The sequence below is a fragment of the Carassius auratus genome, chromosome 44 (assembly GCF_003368295.1).
Source record: "Carassius auratus strain Wakin chromosome 44, ASM336829v1, whole genome shotgun sequence".
NCBI classification, from domain to species: Eukaryota; Metazoa; Chordata; class Actinopteri; order Cypriniformes; family Cyprinidae; genus Carassius; species Carassius auratus.
Window position 1 is genome coordinate 10486884 of NC_039286.1, and position 21816 is coordinate 10508699.

At 36.7% G+C, this 21816-nt stretch overlaps 1 protein-coding gene and 1 long non-coding RNA gene across 3 annotated transcripts in view; one reads left to right on the forward strand and one right to left on the reverse strand.

Moving 5' to 3' along the window:
- Positions 1 to 7306: 7306 nt before the first annotated feature.
- Positions 7307 to 10942, reverse strand: LOC113062008 (uncharacterized). Its single transcript, XR_003278486.1, has 6 exons — positions 10921 to 10942; positions 9948 to 9968; positions 9782 to 9841; positions 8331 to 8387; positions 8076 to 8250; positions 7307 to 7532 (listed from the first exon to the last, which is right to left on the reverse strand). It is a non-coding gene; the product is annotated as an uncharacterized LOC113062008 (long non-coding RNA).
- Positions 10943 to 20859: 9917 nt separating this feature from the next.
- LOC113062447 (hyccin) overlaps positions 20860 to 21816 on the forward strand; it is a 32613-nt gene continuing 31656 nt past the window's right edge. For both annotated transcript variants that reach the window (XR_003278531.1, XM_026232298.1), the window contains exon 1: positions 20860 to 21000. The gene's annotated coding sequence lies outside the window, so the exon portion shown is untranslated. The remainder of the gene's footprint in view (positions 21001 to 21816) is intronic.

Consider the following 21816-nt stretch of genomic DNA (forward strand, 5'->3'; position numbering starts at 1 on the left):
ACAGTTACTAGTTACTTAATTTAAAAAGTAACTCAATTACTTTGTTGATCACTTACACCAAAAAGTAATGCATTAGTGTTAAAAGTAACTTTTTAGTTACTTTTTTTAAATAACTTTCTTTAATGTTCCCATTTATGCGCTTTTATGCGTTATGGTCTATACAAACACATTACAAACATTATTTTGATTGAGGCAAACCAGCACAAACTGAATATTGTATAATCTAAATATTGGAAATTGGAAAAGTTGCTGCTAAAGTTTTTATAATAGCAATTTGCATATATTCCAGAATGTTATGAAGAGTGATCAGATGAATTGCATAGTAAAATTAACTTAATCCCGGAAAAACCTTTCCACTGCATTTCATTGCTGTCATTAAAGGACCTGCTGAGATCATTTCAGTAATCGTCTTGTTAACTCAGGTGAGAATGTTGATGAGCACAAGGCTGGAGATCATTATGTCAGACTGACTGGACTATGCAATTCATCTGATCACATGTTAAAAGGAGGGTGATGCTTGTTGAAATCATTGTTCTTCCATTGTTAATTATGGTGACCTGCAAAGACATGCGTTTATGCGTTGCATAAAAAATGGCTTCACAGGCAAGGACATTGTGGCTACTAAGATTGCACCTAAATCAACAATTTATAGGATCATAAATAACTTCAAGGAAAGATGTTCAATTCTTGTAAAGAAGGCTTCAGGGCGTCCAAGAAAGTCCAGCAAGTGCCAGGATCGCTTCTCATCCAAGGGAGTGGGCTCACTCACAATTCTGCCCCAAAATACAGCCATGAATAAAGAATGGTAACAAAACACCCTCCAACAGCAACTTCTTCCAACAATCCAACAACAGTTTGGTGAAGAACAATGCATTTTCCAGCACGATGGAGCACCATCATTATGGCACATAAGGCAAAAGTGAAAACTAAGTGGCTTGGGGACCAGAATGTTGAAATTTTGGGTCCATGGCCTGGAAACACCCCAGACCTTAATCCCATTGAGAACTTGTGGTCAATCCTCAAGAGGCAGGTGGACAAACAAAAACCCACTAATTTTGACAAACTCCAAGAAGTGATTATAAATGAATGGGTTGCTATCAGTCAGGATTTGGCCCATAAGTTGATTGAGAGCATGCCCATTCGAATTGCAGAGGTCCTGAAAAAGAAGGTTCAACACTGCAAATACTGACTCTTTGGATAAATGTCATGTAATTGTTGATAAAAGCCTTTGAAACGTATGAAGTGCTTGTAATTATATTTCAGTACATCACAGAAACAACTGAAAGATCTAAAAGCAGTTTAGCTGCAAACTAAACTAATATTTATGTAATTCTCAAAACTTTTTGCCACGACTGTATATCACAAGGATTTCTGAAATAAATAACAAAACACCTGAATAATATTTTCAGAATCAAAAACTAAAGTGGCTTCTGCATCATAAGAGCTGTTGTGTTGAGCCCTTAAAAAGTTCCTTTCACAGCTTAAGTATGAAAACTATCAACAATGGACAACATAACACAAAACATTTTGAAATAAATAAATGAAAGCAATCTGAATTATTCGGAATCAATTTCGAGAAACATACATATACATACATATACATATGTATATGTATGTATAAAGATGCTGTCTAAAAATATAATCTATGCTATCATGCTAAGGGGCTGACTGAAAGCCGGCGACTCCACAGTACAGAAAGGCTGCATGTTTTCAACAATATTTCACCTGTATGAGAAAAACATACAGAGAATCACTTAAGACACTTTGCTGTAGACCCATTCCACATAATAATATTCATTAAAACTGTATGTTAACACGTAGGAGCTTGCTGCATGAATACTTGAGGCTACAGTTTACAAATCCATGGGAACGGATTGCGAAAGTGTGCGCGCATATTATAAATTTGTGGGTACAGATTCAAAAACCGAGATTACAGATTACAAAATTTGAGTGCACAGATTGGAAATTTGTGGGCTAGGATAGGACATTCGAACCAGAAAGACAGCTTACATTACATTAAACATAAAATGTTTTTGTCTTTATGCTCAACTAAAGTGAAATAATGAGCATATTTCCACTTTGAGAAACTCGTGTTGCTCTCGCCTTGACTCGCCATGACTGCCGCACACACTTGAATAAACAGAAACACACCCACAGTGCGTCTTCGTGTTTACAGTGGTTGGCATCCACCAATCCTACAATGCGTCGCTACTGCAAACAGGTTAGGCTGCACTTCAGTCAAAATTAATTAATTTTTTTTAAAGTAACGGAAAATGCACCATATGGTAACGGTAACAGAGTTAATTTATTTAAAAAGTAATGCGTTACAGTATTAGTTACTGTCAACAAGTTGTTACAGTAATAACGCATTACTGCCCAACACTGGACAACACTCTTAGAAAAAAGGAGTTGGAGTTCTATATAGAACGATAGGGTTCGCGAACCCGCTTTGAACTCCCGAACTGACTCAAATGATTCGCGAACCCACTACGAACTCCTGAACTCATTCAAATGATTCGCGATCCAGCTCAAACTCCCGAACTGACTCAAATGATTCGCGAACCAGCTACGAACTCTCGAACTGATTCAAATGATTCGCGAACCCACTACGAACTCCTGAACTCATTCAAATGATTCGCGATCCAGCTCCAAACTCCCGAACTGAGTCAAATGATTCGCGAACCAGCTACGAACTCCCAAACTGATTCAAATGATTTGCGATCCCGCTCCAAACTCCCGAACTGATTCAAATGATTTGCGATCCCGCTTCGAACTCTCGAACTGATTCAAATGATTTGCGATCCCGCTTCGAACTCTCGAACTGATTCAAATGATTTGCGATCCCGCTTCGAACTCTCAAACTGATTCAAATGATTTGCGATCCCGCTCCAAACTCCGGAACTGATTCAAATGATCTGTGAAGCCGCTCCGAACTCCCAAATTGACTCAAATGATTCGCGATCCAAACTGACTCAAATGATTCACGAACCCCAAACTGACTTATGTTATGGTATTATTCATATTATACATATAATTTTATGCTATTATAACTCTATTATACCGGTATATCATTGTACCATTGTTCTCGCTTTTCATATTATTCACTTTAAATAAATCGCTATAGTAAAAGAGAAATAATAACAGGAGTGAAGTTTCCTACTGTTCTGCTGTGTTTGGTCCTCACGCGCGTCTGACGCTCCGCTGCGCGTCTCCGCCCCTCACACGTACGCACATTTACAGTGCTAAATTAATCATCTGTGCTAATTATTATACATTTACTTCATTGTCAGCTTCAGGTACTTCATTTATTATCAGTGGCGGTTCTACACGGAGGCCTAGGGAGGCCCATGCCTCTGTAGACATGTCCCTGGCCACCCCCGTGCTGAAAAAAAAAGTAATATGATTTTACACGCGAGCGGCAAAAGCGGAACTAATGTGACGCAATGTTCTACACGGGTAATTTAGTGCAGCGCACCCAAACACTTAGGAACCAGGGGGCAAGGAACTCGACCGGAAGTTGAAGTTGGGCGGGGGCTGCCATCTTTTAGCACAGTGGTTCCCAAACCTGTCCTGGCGTACCCCCAACACTGCACATTTTCTTTGTCTCCCTAATTAAACACATCTGATTCAACTCATCAGCTCATTAACCCATGTGATAATGAGCTGATGAGTTGAATCAGATGTGTTTAATTAGGGAGACAAAGAAAACGTGCAGTGTTGGGGGTACGCCAGGACAGGTTTGGGAACCACTGTTTTAGCAGAACTTCACTTGCGTTAGCATTCCCATTGACTCCCATTCATTTTGGCGTCACTTTGACAGCGAATAACTTTACATCTGAGGCGTTTAAAGACTCCGTTTGTCCATTATTTATTTCTAAAGATACACGACAATGTATAAAGGGCTCCATTACCTTCTATGTTACATTTTGGCCCCGTATAAACAGTTTTTGTAAAAAATAGGCTAACGATTGCGTCATAACCACTAGTCTCTCTGTCGCATTACCGTACAGACAGGAGGAGAAGCTCGCAGGCAATTAACTTATTAATATATGCGTTACATTTTAAAATACTATACAAAATAATTAATCAGAATACTTACTCCTGCTCACTCACGACAAAGAACCTCCCGCTCAAGCTCGCCGTCTCTGCAAGATTAACGATGGCAGTTTGCAAGCACAGCTACTAGAAGATTTACATCTGTCAGACAGGTTGCTGACGTCGTCAAGCTTAGTTTGAGTCTGCGCGTCAGAAACGGAAGTGCTAAAAAACGCTAAAACTGGGCTTCATTTGTTTCAATTGAGTTCCAATGGGGTCGCTGTGTCCATTTCTTTTACTGTCTATGTTAGGGACATTAATCATATTCAGGGAGGCAAACATCGCGCTTTTCGGCGCCTCCCGTTTTTTTCACATCAGTTTGGGTGACTTGGTCATCTGAAGCAATTCCATAGCAAAATGTTATGGACAGGAGACTATTTACATCATTAAAATAAAGTTTACGGAAACCTTATTTTCCCTCCTCTGCGGCTCTCAATCATTCTCCATTCAGTATTCAAATAGCGCGCACCTCGTCCATTTACAGCAGGATGCATGGTAAAACTCTCTCCAATATTATATACTCATATTATAATGCTTGATCTGTAGATAAAAAGGCTGTGGATTTGCATAAAATGACTTTATTTTCTGTATTTGTATTTTATGTTTGTTGCTGTTTTTAATAGACTCTCTTGTGCCTGTTAGATCACACAGACGTTTTGAATTACATTTATTCATTTAGCAGACGCTTTTATCCAAAGCGACTTACAAATCACTTTGTGAGCTCAGTTTTGAAGCGTTTCATATTATCATTGTTTTGCGCACTGAAATACTATTAAAAGCTTATTATATTTTTAGCCTGCACAATACATTTAAAATGAGCATAATTTAATTATATATTATTTCTGTGTAGTGTAGTGTAAGCATTATATATATATATATATATATATATATATATATATATATATATATACACTTCTGAATTTTTGACATTCATATATAAATATTAAATTGTGAAATGTATGATGGCCTTATTGAATTTTATAAGAGTACTAATAGTAATTTGTTTTTATTAACATGTTTAGATTGTGTAAAATTACTGTGTAGATTTTTTCAATAATTAATTTTGTATTTATTTGCAATACATTTAAATAAAATATGTTGCATTTTTAATGTGCCCCTCTGGTTAAATAGTGGCCCCTCCTTTGCCCCCTAGTAATATTTGTCTATTGCCGCCACTGTTTATTATTGTTCAATGATCTGTTTGAAACAAAAAAGGTTGTATTTCAGTGTCTCTGCAGGGGATTATAGATCAACAGCGCCACCTGCTGTCGACACGCGGCTATTGGTAGGGATGCTACAGTCAAAAATCAGTAACAATTCAAACTTATCAAAATAAAATAATGGTTTCTATTTTAATCATTCTGATCTCAAACTCTGTCCGGTGTGTGTGTGTGTGTAGCACTTACAAACTAATGCCCCACAATAATAAACATGTTAAATAGTCATCTGAGGAGGAATATAATTTATATAGGATATAATTTTATATGCGATATTACCTTTTCTTTTCATCATCATCTTGAGTTCATGATCATTTCTGTACAACTTTATTTCTCAGTTGATAAATCCATCCACAATTCATAAAACACAACACATGCAACTTCCTGTAATTGAAATCATTTAAAAATCAAATCGACAGGTTAGAAAAAAAAGCCTCAGGTCCAAATATTCAGTTATCTCTAATGAACTTTTTGACAAACACTTCCTGCTAAGATGTCCAGATCTGAATTTTAAAAAATCACAAACAGTCTCCGGAGTTTCGATCTGGATCAACCGAGTCGCGAACAGACTCCGAGGTCCCGATCTGAATCAACCGAGTCGCGAACAGGCTCCGAAGTGCCGATCTGAATCAACCGAGTCGCGAACAGGCTCCGAAGTGCCGATCTGAATCAACCGAGTCGCAAAAAGGCTCCGAAGTCCCGATCTGAATCAACCGAGCCACGAACAGGCTCCGAAGTGCCGATCTGAATCAACCGAGTCGCGAACAGGCTCCGAAGTCCCGATCTGAATCAACCGAGTCGCGAACATGCTCCGAAGTGCCGATCTGAATCAACCGAGTCGCGAACATGCTCCGAAGTGCCGATCTGAATCAACCGAGTCGCGAACAGGCTCCGAATTCCCGATCTGAAAACTTCGACCTAAAAAGTAAATGCATTTTAATAAAGTAAAAATGATTTAGAATGATCTTTCTCTATATTATATTAACAGCCTAACTTTTAATGAGCAATGCACCATAAGATCACCTTTAAACTATTAAAAAACACTAACCTATATTTCAGCCTATATTAATAACCTCTATGCAGGGGCGTAGATTACGCGGGGGACATGTCCCCCCACTTTTATCATCACGGAAATTCGTCCCCCGCACTTTTTTCGGGCAAGTGTGTTCGTATAGAGGTTTTCAAGAGCTGGTGTGAATAAATATAGATTTAAACTCAAAGAGACAGTCATAGTCTGCGCATGACCTGATGTTTTTCTCGGACCGAGAAGGCGAAATGAACATCACGGAGCGCTAAACTTTAATGCAGTGTGTTTCATTTATACTCGAAGCCGGAGGGTGCTCTCGCGCAGAAAGTAATACCAGGAATCTCCTAATATGGGCAACAGCGTCCAGCTATCGCTGTATGAAAACAGTTGTTTTCGGGTTCGTTTTTTTCAGGTCCAAAACAAATCTCCAACAGGTGATAAATAAAGTAGTATGTGAACAATAAAGTGCTAATTGACACAGCATTTATTACAGTATAGAAACTATTCTGCCTTATTTTGTTTAAAAAAATGTATGTAGTATATAAGCAATCATTATTACGTGTTATTGTCCAGCAGTTATAGATTTCTAAGCCAATTAAAAGCTAGAAATTAGAGAAAAATGTAATTTGCCTATAGTACACTGTTAGACTTTTTATCGTATTTTTGCGGTAACTTACTGGCAGCACTATTGCCAGTAAGTTACTGTAAGTTCCCCTTTACAGTAGCTTACCTGTAAATGTGTTTTACGGTAAGATGCCCTTACCGCAATTTCATTTTACAGTAAGAAGCCCTTACTGTGATTACATTTTACAGTAAAATGCCCTTACCGCGATTTAATTTTACAGTATGATTCCCTTACTGCAATTTCATTTTACAGTATATTAGTCATTTTATTGTAATTTATTAAAAATATTTTAATATTTATATTTTACATTAATGCTATTGAATTTAACAAATTCCAAAAAAAGTGACTTGAGTCCATGTACATCAACATATTCTTTATTGTGCTTTTTTGTCAAACAAAATATTTTATTTTAAACAAATAATCTAATTAAAACAAAACTAAGTTACAAAACAAAACAAAACAAATAAAATAAAAAGAATCACAATAAAAATACACTTCAGAAACAGTTCCAAACTTCCACTCCACCAATCACAGCAGATCACTGGTGTCAGGTGGCATCAATTCCTTTCTGCAAATGGGATGTAGAGAGAGAAACAGGGAGAAAGGGGAAAATAAATAAATAAAGAAAACAAAACAAAACAATTACATCCTTGGAGTAACACACTCACACAGCAAGTTCTACAGATTGTAGCACCAGCACCAGATTTGAGTATAAGTTGCATCAGTCCAAAAATATGTCATGACGAGGAAAAAAAACATATATAAGTCGCACTGGACTATAAGTCGCATTTATTTAGAGCGCCCTCTCGCGGCTGGATACGGTAATGTTTTCTCTTGGTTCATCTCTCTCGGTTCATGTCAAATTAATTTTGATAAATAAGTCGCACCTGACTATAAGTCGCAGGACCAGCCAAACTATGAAAAAAAGTGTAACTAATAGTCCGGAAAATACTATATATATATATACGATCAACATTCTTCAAATTATCTTCTTTTTGTATTACACAAAAGAAAGTCATACAGGTTTGGAATGACATGGGGTGGAATACATGATATACATTAATTTTAATTTTGGGTTAACTAATCAAGTTTTTTGTGGTGAATTACTCACCTCTGTACCATCTCCAGCATAGTGGATGCTGCCTCCTGATACTCCAGATTGAAAACATAAAAGGAGCCGAAAAAGACAGCGAAAGCACTGGCAAAGTTATGAAGTTGGTTAGCTTCATAGAAGACCTTCCCCTCAATGCTGACCATCCAGTAGGTTGCAAACAGCAGACTACTCCCTAAAACAAAGGCATCTTCAGCTAAATTGTTTCTTGTAATAGAATTCTCAACAATTATTTCTCATACCTAGCATGCTCACCTGTGGTGTGGTAGGCAATGTCATCTCCTGCTCAACCGACATCTTGGTTGAGGTTGGCTGAAAGAAAAAATAAATAAAAGATTCTCAGATATTTAATGATATATAGATGGAACTTTCATTTTTCAGATAATGTTTATTGCAAATATTTTGTATTTTAATTCCTAAATATAAAACAATATACAGTCAGACGCAGTCAATAATACGAATCTAATGTTGTGATGCGAGATACCAGCGGTCATGTGACAAAAGAACTCAAACCCAAAGACTCGAAAATTTTTTTACTAATCATTTCTGTTTCTGCATAGTGCTATGGGTTTCTGGCTTGAAGAACGAACGACTCGGACCCGAAGACTCGAGAGATGAACCATTTCTCTTTCCGGTATTGACAGCATATCCTCTATGGGACTGAGGAAGAACGAAAGACTCAGACCTGAACCCGAGACTCGAAAAGATTAACTAATTGTTTCTGTTTCACACATGGCACAGGCCAGCAGACAGATCAGAGTCAGACACTGACGAGCAGAAAACTAAACAAACTATAACAAACGTGATAAATATGAAGTTGCAAAGGAAAGAACGCCTCGGATCAGGAGGTGAGGTAAACTAACAGAGTCAGACTGCAATAGCCTGAACTTAAGACCCAACAACTAATCATTAATAAAACATTTTGGTTTCTTATTATTTGGCTTTGGCTGCATTACCCTATAGTTTATTTTGTATTATTTTTACAAATGTAATCAAAATTTTCGTAAGTTCTAGATGTGTTGGGATATTTAACATACCATTTTATTTATATTATTCCGAAATGAACAAAATGACTCGAAAAAGATTCTTAAATTTTGCTGAACGAGACTCAAATATCCGAGTCAGTAAAATTATCCGAACTTCCCACTACTACACAGCAGTGTTTCTTTTATGAATCAATCTGCGTTTTCAAACAAATCTAGTGAGTCAATGACCCATTCAAAAAGACAGTCGCTTGCTTTGTTCCTGAATAAATCTGCTGTTTGAACGAACTGACTGAATGAATCATTCAGTGACAAAGACAATGACTTGCCGTCCCCTACTGGCAGTTTTAGTTTAATTTTTAAAGTATTTTTTCAGTTATTTAAACCATTTAATATTTCTATATTCAAAACCTTCCATTTAAAACATTAAACTCATAGCATATTGTTATCATAAATTTAAATGCATTCTTGCCCCTTCAGAGCCTCAGTGAACAGAAAGTTGCAAACAACTTTTCTCCAGTGTTGTGAAGTATTTCCATGTGAAACTGAATATTAAATAGAGGGCAGGGTTTTACTTTATTTTTTATTATTTTTTTTTAAGGTTAGATAAAAAAAAAATGACCTAAGTGCTCCTAAAAGGAAATGTAAGTGTAAAGCCCTGCAAGTTATGCATTACAATATGTTAATCACGTAATGCATCTGATAGTCAAAACATATACTTACAAAGCCAAAGATCCTCAGTGCTTGTGGCTCTTAAAAGAGCCTTTGGGCTGTAGTTAGCTCCTGTTGACACAGGGAAAAGAGAAAAAGAAGAAACATTATTTTTCGTCAATGATTATTGGCTAATGACTGTATGAACATGTTAAATCACAGATCTGGGATCACTTACACAATCAGATGACAATCAACACTGAAAAAAGGGAGAAGAAAATCAGTTTTACCAATAATTAGCATAGAATATCTAAAATATTTTGCAATTAATATGTTTCAGTTAATCTATTGGTCTGCCTTTACATTGCTTTAAAAGCGTTACTATTTTAACATGTCATATTTCTGTCACGTGCAGAGTGAATCGCACGGTGAACCAGACAGTTTGCAGCATTCAATTGGCTGTCGGTCAAAAAAACCTCTTACATCTTGTCTAGACTTTGTTGATGAGAGGATTCGCGAGCCTGCATAATTCGGAACTGAATTAAAATGGCGTTATGAGCAGTGAGTAGATTATGACTAACTTGAACACCTTTGATAGGTCATTGTGTTCAAGAGACCAGACAACTAACGTTAACGTTATGTCTGTGAATGGCTACATTGATGCTCACCGCAGCAAAACGCGTTGTACGATTAATTTGCCATTCTCCAGAGAGTGAACACAAATAAGCATTAATATACACTGGAGCGTTTGCCAAATCTATTGCGCCAATACATTATTTCAGTATCCATTGAGTGTGTGCTCTTGCTTGCGGTGGACTGGGGGAGAGAGACTGCGAGAGAGTGCGTTTGAGAATTCGCGCCAACGTTACTTTAAATAGCCTAACGTCACACATTTAACGGCATTCATTTAAATGACGAGTAAAATATACCATAACTGGTCGTAAAAAAATACGGAAAACCATTGTTTGTGTAAATACTACATTGGGTCCATCTGGAAAAGGCAGTCAGTTAACTGTATGACATAATGGGAAATGAAAGCGGCAGTTTTTGAGGAAAACTAAAAGTTCCTTCAGACTGTCCTGTTAATAATAGCCTATTAGATTGTATTATTTACTTTCTTCATAAATTTAGCTATATTTAATTGATATTGGTAATTGTTTACGTTGTTAAAGTAACTTATAAAATAAATTTGTTAAGTAAAAGGTACTTACCTCAGAAAATCTCGCAGCTGGCATCTAGGTATGATCCACTCTGAGAGACGTCAGTTTTGCGCGCACTCAACACGTCACACAAACATCAGTTTACATTCTGCCAGGTTGTTGCGTGGGCTTTGCACGTGAGCAACAATTTAAAATTTGTGAGGTTTAAGCAAAGTTATTATAATTATTATAATTATAATAATTATTATTATTATTATTGCTATTTAAATATCACCACACCTGTGCTCTTTTACCTGGCATAAAAATAAAACCAAAAATGCCTAATTTGCCTCTATGGGAACCAGTTGTCCATTACTATTATTATTAGGGCCAGAGCACCAATGGTGAGAGGACCCTATTGTTTCTGCTCCGTTTATTATTATTATTATTATTATTATTATTATTATTATTATTATTATTATTGTTGTTGTTGTTGTTGTTGTTTTTTGGAGAAAATGCTACTATTAAAATTAACATCCAGTGTGTGAAATGAGAATGATTTTATGATTTTCATCTGCAGAACAAGACAGAAAAAACTATAAAACATTATCATATGACATTTTAATAGGCCTAAAATACAAGTTGTGGACACAATGACAAAGGCAGTGATTACAATTTAATTGTATGTAAAGAAATCTGTCTTCTTCATTTACAGTAGCACTACTGCTTTTGCGTAAACAGTAAAGTACTGTAAATTACCATATACAGTAAGTTACTGTAAAATTTATACAAAATACCCACAATGCAGTGCATATTACAGTAGTTTACCGTAAATAATATAAATGGTATTTTACTGGGCTTTTTTGCGGTTAGTTACTGTAAAATTGCGGCAAAGTCTAACAGTGTATCCACTACCAGTCAAAAGTTTTTGAACAGTTAGCTTGTAATCATGATAATGTTGAAAATAGCTGAGTATAATTTTTTTCAGGTTTCTTTGATGAATAGAGAGTTCAGAAGAGCAGCATTTATCTGAAATAGAAATCTCTTGTAAAAGGACGTCTTTATCATCACCTTTGACCAATTTAAAGAATCCTTGCTAAATAAAATTATGAATTTCTATAATTTATTTAACAATATATATATATATATATATATATATATATATATATATATATATATATATATACAGACTAAGCTTTTGAATGGAATAGTGTATAATGTTGTAAAAGCTTTTTGTTTCACATAAATGCTGATCTGTGGATCCTTCTATTCATCAAAGCAGTGCTTTAAGTGGCCCAAAAGAGGTGCCGGTACTCTATTATAGCCTATTTTATTAACGGGGGAGGGGGGGGGGGGTGTTGTCCGTGATCTTGGGTGACGGGATGGGGGGCTTATGATATTAGACTTCGTAGCCTATAATAAAATATAATGAATTTCAAACCTTAACAAAACACATTTTTATTCAAAGATCAACCGTCTGTCATTACTCTTTAGTCTTGAACAAGAAACAGCAACATTAAAATTATGAATTCAAATGTCATTGTAAAAAAAAAAAAAAAAAAATATTAAAACAATGACTGCTGTAACAGTGCGTATATCAGACCTTTCTGTAACACTTAACGTTAATAAGCTTAAACGAAAATAAGGAAATAATTGTGTAGCGGAGTATTTTTGTACACAGTGCCGCGAACTGTCAATCACTCCTGTGCGCGTGCATCACTGTCCTCCTCAGCTGCAGCAACTTGCGCTCTCTCTCTCTTCATCAAGCTTTAAAACAAAAAGGGAACAAAAAGATCATATTGTCTTTGTGCATAGGCTATAGATTAATTAGATAAATGAATATCTAAATTTGTGCCTAGCCGCCTACGGTATTTTTTTTTAGAATTTAGAAAAAAGATGCTGCAGCCAGCGGGGGCTGGTTGCAGGACGACTAAACCTCCGCGGACAGTTTTTAATGTTTATCAGACAATAAATAATCAAGATTTTGCTTTAGTATAGCTAATTTTCGGGACAATTAGGGCCAGATTCGGGAGTCTGGACAACAGTTTAGATTTCGGGGCTGTCCCGAATTTTTCGGGACGTCTGGTCACCCTACCTGAAAGAGCTGCATTACTTCATTAGCTTGAGTCTGACCTGCGGTGATATCTTTTACTTGGTGAGGACTTGGTGAGGTGTCAGTCAGCGAGTTTTCACCCCTTCTCCGGCAACGTTGAGTTGTTGACATTTAACAGTGGGATAAGCGACATATGCGCTATTCTCTTGTATAACTTGGGTGAATGGAGAATTGGGTATTTTACTTTCTGCTTTCGGTGGGATGAATTAGGAAGCTTGCAGTAAATCGGTAGTGCAGGTAAAAGATTAAATCCTCTATTAAAACAGCTGTCCAAATGAGCGTACCGGTACGCTAAAAGCACGTTCTGGGCGCACGGAGAGGTGGCGGTACGCTCAAGAGCTATATTTGGAAGTGGCGGTACTGAGTACCAGTGCGTACCGGCCCACTTAAAGCACTGCATCAAAGAATCCTGAAAAAATTTACTCATCTGTTTTAAATATTGATAATCAGCATATTAAGGATGATTTCTAATTAATGTGACACTGAAGACTGGAGTAATGATGCCGAAAATCACAGAAATAAAATAGATTTTAATGTATATTAAAATAAGAATAATGTTGTTTTACTTCATAATAATATTTCACTTTTTTTCCTGTATTTTTGATCAAATAAATGCAGTTTTGATGAGTAAACTCCTGTAAGAAAAATAAATAAAATAAATCTTAAAAAATCATTCTGATCCCAAACTCTGACCGGTGTGTGTGTGTGTGTGTGTTTGTGTGTAGCACTTACACAATAATCCCCACAATAATAAAGATGTTAAATACTCAACTGAGGAGAAAATTATGTTGCATCATAATGAAAGGATGTGTGATCTACACTTTTCTGTAAACAGAGCCAAACATTTTTTTCACTGATTTAGGGTAGAGTAAGAATATTTACTGTACTGCGCAAGTTAGTTCATACTTAGATATAATTTTATATGCAATATTACCTTTTCTTTTCATCATCATCTTTAAGAGTTCATGATAATTTATGTTCAACTTTATTTCTCAGTTGATTAATCCATCCACAATTCATAAAACACAACACATGCTACTGAGGTACAAGAAGTATTGACATCCAAAAGTCATTGAAAAATCACATCGACAGGTTAAAAAAAAGCCTCAGGTCAAATATTCATTTATCACAAATTAACTGTTTGACAAACACTTCCTGCTCCGAAGTGCCGATCTGAATCAACCGAGTCGCAAACAGGCTCCGAAGTCCCGATCTGAATCAACCGAGTCGCAAACAGGCTCCGAAGTGCCGATCGGAATCAACCGACTCGCAAACAGGCTCCGAAGTGCCTATCTGAATCAACCGAGTCGCAAACAGGCTCCGAAGTCCCGATCTGAATCAACCGAGTCGCAAACAGGCTCCGAAGTGCCGATCGGACTCAACCGAGTCGCAAACAGGCTCCGAAGTGCCTATCTGAATCAACCGAGTCGCAAACAGGCTCCGAAGTGCCTATCTGAATCAACCGAGTCGCAAACAGGCTCCGAAGTGCCGATCGGAATCAACAGATTCGCGAACAGGCTCCGAAGTGCCGATCTGAATCAACCGAGTCGCAAACAGGCTCCGAAGTGCCGATCTGAATCAACCGAGTCGCAAACAGGCTCCGAAGTGCCGATCTGAATCAACCGAGTCGCAAACAGGCTCCGAAGTGCCGATCTTAATCAACCGAGTCGCAAACAGGCTCCGAAGTGCCGATCTGAATCAACCGAGTCGCAAACAGGCTCCGAAGTGCCGATCTTAATCAACCGAGTCGCGAACAGGCTCCGAAGTGCCGATCTGAATCAATCGAGTCGCAAACAGGCTCCGAAGTCCCGATCTGAATCAACCGAGTCCCGAACAGGCTCCGAAGTGCCGATCTGAAAACTTCGACCAAAGAATGTAAAAAATAAATGCATTTTAAAATAGTAAAAAGAATTAAGAATGGTCTTTCTCTATATTATATTAACAGCCTAACTTTTAAGGAGCAATGCATCATAAGATCGCCTTTAAACTATAAAAAAACACTATATTTCAGCCTATATTAATAACCTCTATGTAAGGACACATTGAATACCGTATAGGCTACTTACCAAATTCATTAAACACGTTATTAAATCATAATTAGTTTTTAAACACTGACAGGAACTTTCAGGTTACTGCGTTTATAAAACAACTCTATGAAAGACTCAAAAATAAATCGCTATAGTAAAAGAGAAATAATAAGAAGAGTGAAGTTTCCTACCTTTCTGCTGTGTTTGGTCCTCACGCGCGTCTGACGCTCCGCAGCGCGTGTCCGCATCCCTCACACGCGGGTATACAGCACTAAATTTATCATCTTTACTAATTATTATACATTTACTTCATTGTCAGCTTCAGGTACTTCATTTATTATTGTTCAATGAACTATAATTCATGCCATCTTTTAACATATTTTTTATTATATTTCCCCAAAAATAGGCTGTTCAAATGGTATCTTACATCTAGTGCAATACTATTAAAAGTTATCTGAAGACCAGCTGACCACGTCGCTACAACGTCCCCAATGGGACCAACTAGCTACGTCTTTTGAGGACGTGCCCAAGACGTTTCTGGGAAGTTAGCAGTTAACGAAATGGCAACGTCCTCACAACGTTCTGTGTTTGCTGGGCGATCTGAAAACTGCGTTTATAAAACAACTCTATGAAAGACTCAGAAGTTGTACATATACTTTTTAATATAAAATATCACTTTACTATATTTCTACTGTGCTCTGTATCAGTGCATATTTTCATTTTCACTGGATCCATAGCCTCATCAGTTACATGTTATTATTTGTTGTGGAGTTCATCTGTAGGCTATAGCAATCAAAATGAAAAGCAGACTACAAGTGTGTCACTTTTTGATTTGTATTTACTTGTTTTATAAAATTTTCTAAAGGATAGTAAATTATTAGTGTTTAAAGATGTATTATTTCGATTTTATCCCAGTATTTCAAAGGGAATGAGCTGTGTTCTGACCTGAGACACAAGAAAGAGAGAAACAAAATGAAAGAAAAATGTTGGGATTGAACACAGAGAAAGCAATAAAAAAACAACATATCATGTAATGTACATTCAAATTACATTACGTATCGCGGCAACGTCTCAAAGCGGCCAATGAGGCGTCTAGGTATTTATATGGTTGTATATTATTTCTGTGTAGTGTAGAGTAAGCATTATAAATATATACACTTCTGAATTCTTGACATTCATATATAAATATTAAATTGTGAAATGTATGATTGCCTGATTGAATTTTATAAGAGTACTAATAGTAATTTGTTTTTATTAACATGTTTAGATTGTGTAAAATTACTGTGTAGATTTTTTCAATAATTAATTTTTGTATTTATTTGCATTACATTTAAATAAAATATGTTGCCATTTTTAATGTGCCCCTCTGGTTAAATAGTGGCCCCTCATTTGCCCCCCTAGTAAAATGTGTCTATTGCCGCCACTGTTTATTATTGTTCAATGATCTGTTTGAAACAAAAAAGGTTGTATTTCAGTGTCTCTGCAGGGGATTATAGATCAACAGCGCCACCTGCTGTCGACACGCGGCTATTGGTAGTGATGCTACAGTCAAAAATCAGTAATAATTCAAACTTATCAAAATAAAATAATGGTTTCAATTTTAATTTTCCTTTAAAATGGCATTTATTAATGTGGTAAAAAATCATTCTGATCTCAAACTCTGTCTGGTGTGTGTGTGTGTGTAGCACTTACACACTAATGCCCCACAATAATAAACATGTTAAATACTCATCTGAGGAGGAATATAATTTATATAGGAGGATTTAATTTTATATGAAATATTACCTTTTTTCTTTTCATCATCATCTTGAAGAGTTCATGATCATTTCTGTACAACTTTATTTCTCAGTTGATAAATCCATTCACAATTCATAAAACACATCACATGCAACTTCCTGTCATTGAAATCATTTAAAAATAAAATCGACAGGTTAGAAAAAAAAAAGCCTCAGGTCCAAATATTCAGTTATCTCTAATGAACTGTTTGACAAACACTTCCTGCTTCGATGTCCAGATCTGAATTTTAAAAAATCACAAACAGTCTCCGGAGTTTCGATCTGGATCAACCAAGTCGCGAACAGGCTCCGAAGTCCCGATCTGAATCAACCGAGTCGCGAACAGGCTCAGAAGTGCCGTTTTGAATCAACCGAGTCGCGAACAGGCTCCGAAGTGCCGATCTGAATCAACCGAGTCGCGAACATGCTCCGAAGTGCCGATCTGAATCAACCGAGTCGCGAACATGCTCCGAAGTGCCGATCTGAATCAACCGAGTCGCGAACATGCTCCGAAGTGCCGATCTGAATCAACCGAGTCGCGAACATGCTCCGAAGTGCCGATCTGAATCAACCGAGTCGCGAACATGCTCCGAAGTGCCGATCTGAATCAACCGAGTCGCGAACATGCTCCGAAGTGCCGATCTGAAAACTTCGACCTAAAAAGTAAATGCATTTTAATAGTAAAAATGATTTAGAATGATATTTCTCTATATTAACAGCCTAACTTTTAACGAGCAATGCACCATAAGATCACCTTTAAACTATTTAAAAACACTATATTTCAGCCTATATTAGTAACCTCTATGCAGGGGCTTAGATTACGCGGGGGACATGTCCCCCCACTTTTATCATCACGGAACTATCGTCCCCCGCACTTTTTTCGGGCAAGTGTGTTCGTATAGAGGTTTTCAAGAGCTGGTGTGAATAAATAGGGTGATATCAGGTAAAATGGGCCATCAGGTAAAATGGGCCATTTAAGGTTTGGGGGTCCTAGCCCCTCTGGAATTTAGAACCAATGACTACAAAATATTTCAAACTATTGTCATAACTGTGCTTGACAAGTAACAGGTGTTTTAATTGGTTTATGGTTGCTATGGTGGGTGGGGTAATAATTCTTATCAAGACTGCACCAGAGAGCTGCATGGTAAGTAGCCTGGCATACCAAATGTAACTAAACTGTTATAAGGATGATAAATCTATAAAAAAACAAACATGCACATAAAAAAAATATGCATAATATCTGCCTTGATGGCATCAATCAGAAATAATGTTGTTAGTTTGGTATAGGAACATATTTTTTGAAAAAGTGATGTTTTTCTTGGCGGCCCAATTTACCTTAACCCACTCAGGTAAAATGGGCCACATGGTTTCAGCTAAAATGGGCCATCATCTGTGTCACTCACAAACACATATACACGTGTGTAAATGTATATATATATTTACATTTAGCTGACGCTTTTATCCAAAGCAACTTACAATTACTATATATACTATATATATATATATATGTCAGAGGTCGCACGCCTCTGGAGCAACAAGAGGTTAAGTGTCTTGCTCAGGGACACATTGGTGGATTTGAACCCAGGGCTCTCACACCAAAGGTGTACAAACATAAAATGTGATCCATGTTCTGCCTGGTTTCATGAGAGCTGTGGTGAAGAGAATGGTATCTGTGATGACGATGGTTTAATTTGCAAAGACTGTGTTTGAAAAAAACTTTCATCACACACACACACACACACACAAATCAGTTATCAATTTTGAATGTGAATTTTTGTAATTTGCACATTTTGTTCTAAATATATTGTTCACACACACACACACACAACACACACACACACAAACACACACGCATACACACCCACACACACACACACACAACTGACATCAGTTCACTGATCTATGTTGTTCCAAAATTGACTTTTTTAATTGCACATTTGAATATGTGGGTTTGCACCCAAAATGTATATTTTTTTTTAATGGCACATATGGATATGTTTTTTTAATGCAGTTTAAATGTTATGTGGCTGTATAAGCAGTTGTTTTGAAATTAAAATTGATGATAAATTACTATTTCCCTTTGCAGTTTGACCGGCCCATTTTACCTGAACAGCTGGCCCATTTTACCTTAAACTGCTCATGCAAAAAAAGTTGGCACAACTGATGTTTCAAGAACTGTAGGGCCTAAATAATTATATTTTATTACATAATTTCAACACAAAATTATCAAAAACAGTCATTATTAATCATAAATACACATGGAATAGGCATATATGGTATTGTATTATTGTCCCAAACGATTTACCAAAAAGTGGCCCAATTTAGCTGATATCACCCTATAGATTTAAACTCAAAGAGACAGTCATAGTCTGCGCATGGCCTGATGTTTTTTTCGGACCGAGAAGGCGAAATGAACATCACGGAGCGCTAAACTTTAATGCAGTGTGTTTCATTTATACTCGAAGCCGGAGGGTGCTCTCGCGCAGAAAGTAATACCAGGAATCTCCTAATATGGGCAACAGCGTCCAGCTATCGCTGTATGAAAACAGTTGTTTTCGGGTTCGTTTTTTTCAGGTCCAAAACAAATCTCCAACAGGTGATAAATAAAGTATGTGAACAATACAGTGCTAATTGACACAGCATTTATTACAGTATAGAAACTATTCTGCCTTATTTTGTTTAAAAAAATGTTTGTAGTATATAAGCAAATCATTATTACGTGTTATTGTCCAGCAGTTATAGATTTCTAAGCCAATTAAAAGCTAGAAATTAGAGAAAAATTAAATTTGCCTTTAGTATCCACTACCAGTCAAAAGTTTTTGAACAGTTAGCTTGTTAATGTTTTTTTTAAAGAAGTCTCTTCTGGTCACCATGCAAGCCTGCATTTATTTGATCCAAGTGCTGCAAACTATACTGATTAGCTGCTGAAAAAAAGAAAAAAAACTCTTATCATGATAATGTTGAAAACAGCTGAGTATAATTTTTTCAGGTTTCTTTGATGAATAGACAGTTCAGAAGAGCAGCATTTATCTGAAATAGAAATCTCTTGTAAAAGGATGTCTTTATCATCACCTTTGATCAATTTAAAGAATCCTTGCTAAATAAATTATGAATTTCTATAATTTATTTAACAACACACAGGTACAGCTTCAGGTACTTCATTTATTATTGTTCAATGAACTATAATTGATGCCATCTTTTAATTTTTTTTATTTTTTTTATTTTATATTTCCCCCAAAATAGGCTGTTCAAATGGTATCTTAATAATAATAATACATCTAGTGCAATACTATTAAAAGTTATCTGAAGACCAGCTGACCACGTCGCTACAACGTCCCCAATGGGACCAACTAGCGACGTCTTTTGAGGACGTGCCCAAGACGTTTCTGGGAAGTTAGCAGTTAACGAAATGGCAACGTCCTCACAACGTTCTGTGTTTGCTGTGCGATCTGAAAACTGCGTTTATAAAACAACTCTATGAAAGACTCAGAAGTTGTACTACATATATTTTTTAATATAAAATATCACTTTACTATATTTCTACTGTGCACTGTATCAGTGCATATTTTCATTTTCACTGGATCCATAGCCTCATCATTACATGTTATTATTTGTTGTGGAGTTCATCTGTAGGCTATAGTGCAATCAAAATGAAAAGCAGACTACAAGTGTGTCACTTTTTGATTTGTATTTACTTGTTTTATAACATTTTCTAAACGATAGTAAATTATTAGTGTTTAAAGATGTATTAATTCGATTTTATCCCAGTATTTCAAAGGGAATGAGCTGTGTTCTGACCTGAGACACAAGAAAGAGAGAAAAATGTTGGGATTGAACATAGAGAAAGCAATAAAACAACAACATATCATGTAATGTACATTCAAATTACATTACGTATCGCGGCAACGTCTCAAAGCGCCCAATGAGGCGTCTAGGTATTTATATATGTCTATGGTTACAACAGATACAATCTACCTCGCTAGCGGAAATCGTGAGGCTCCGCCTCCGAGGTCATTTGATTGGCTGCTATTTGTGGACGCGACTTTGAGTTTATATCCTCCTCCGTCACTGGCCCGTACCGATGTCAATCAGAAATTCTAACTCGCTTCATGTTAGACTGAAGTGTGTGAAAGTACTGTTGAAGGACTTGCGTGTGTTGAGTTATTTCAGCGTATTAATGGACTAAACGAGACATATACGAGACGAGCGGAGGAAAGCCGTGCATACAGCATGATTAGTGAGTATATATATATATATATATATATATAAAAACAGTCTTAATGTGAGCTCTAAATGAGTCTCGTGTACATTCGCCGATGGCGTTGCGGTTCTCATGTGTCTGATTAAACTGAGCTTATAAAGCATCAATGATGATTAAACTTATTCATGTGTGTCTTTGCAAACTTCGTATGAGCAGGAACAGATGTGGATATGTTCGATGATTAGGGATGATGAAAGACATACTGTGCTTTTGCTGTTTTAAGCAGTTCAACACAGTTGTGTACGAGCTGTCAATGCTTAAGTGTTTAACGTTACGCGCGCGCGTAGATGCTCGTACAAATGTGTGCTTCTGAGTGTATGTACGCATGGGTTTGTGTTAGTGTGTGTGTTTAAATGCTTGCTGGTGTGTAGTAATGCATGCTTTTATGTGTTTATGCATGAGCATTAGTGTTTGTCTGCTTGAGTACATGTTCATAAGTGTATGGGGTTTGAGTGCTTGATGGTGTGTGCATGCATGGTTTTCTTTGTTTGAGTATAAATTTGCATGCATGCATGCATGCATGCATCCATCCATGTAGCTTTATTTGTATTTACAGTATGTGTGTGCATGCATGCATGCATGCATGCATGCATTTGGTATTTAAGTGCTTATTTGTATTCACACCATGTGCATGCATGGATGTATGTCACCCTTATGAGTTTGAGTATTTGTGCATGCATTCTATAAGTATCTCAAATTGTGCAATGCAAGTTACAAGTGTACACACACACACAGAGTTCACCTTCCTCCCAGTTAGTGCATAACAGATGAGCAGCCTGTTTTTAAAGGAGT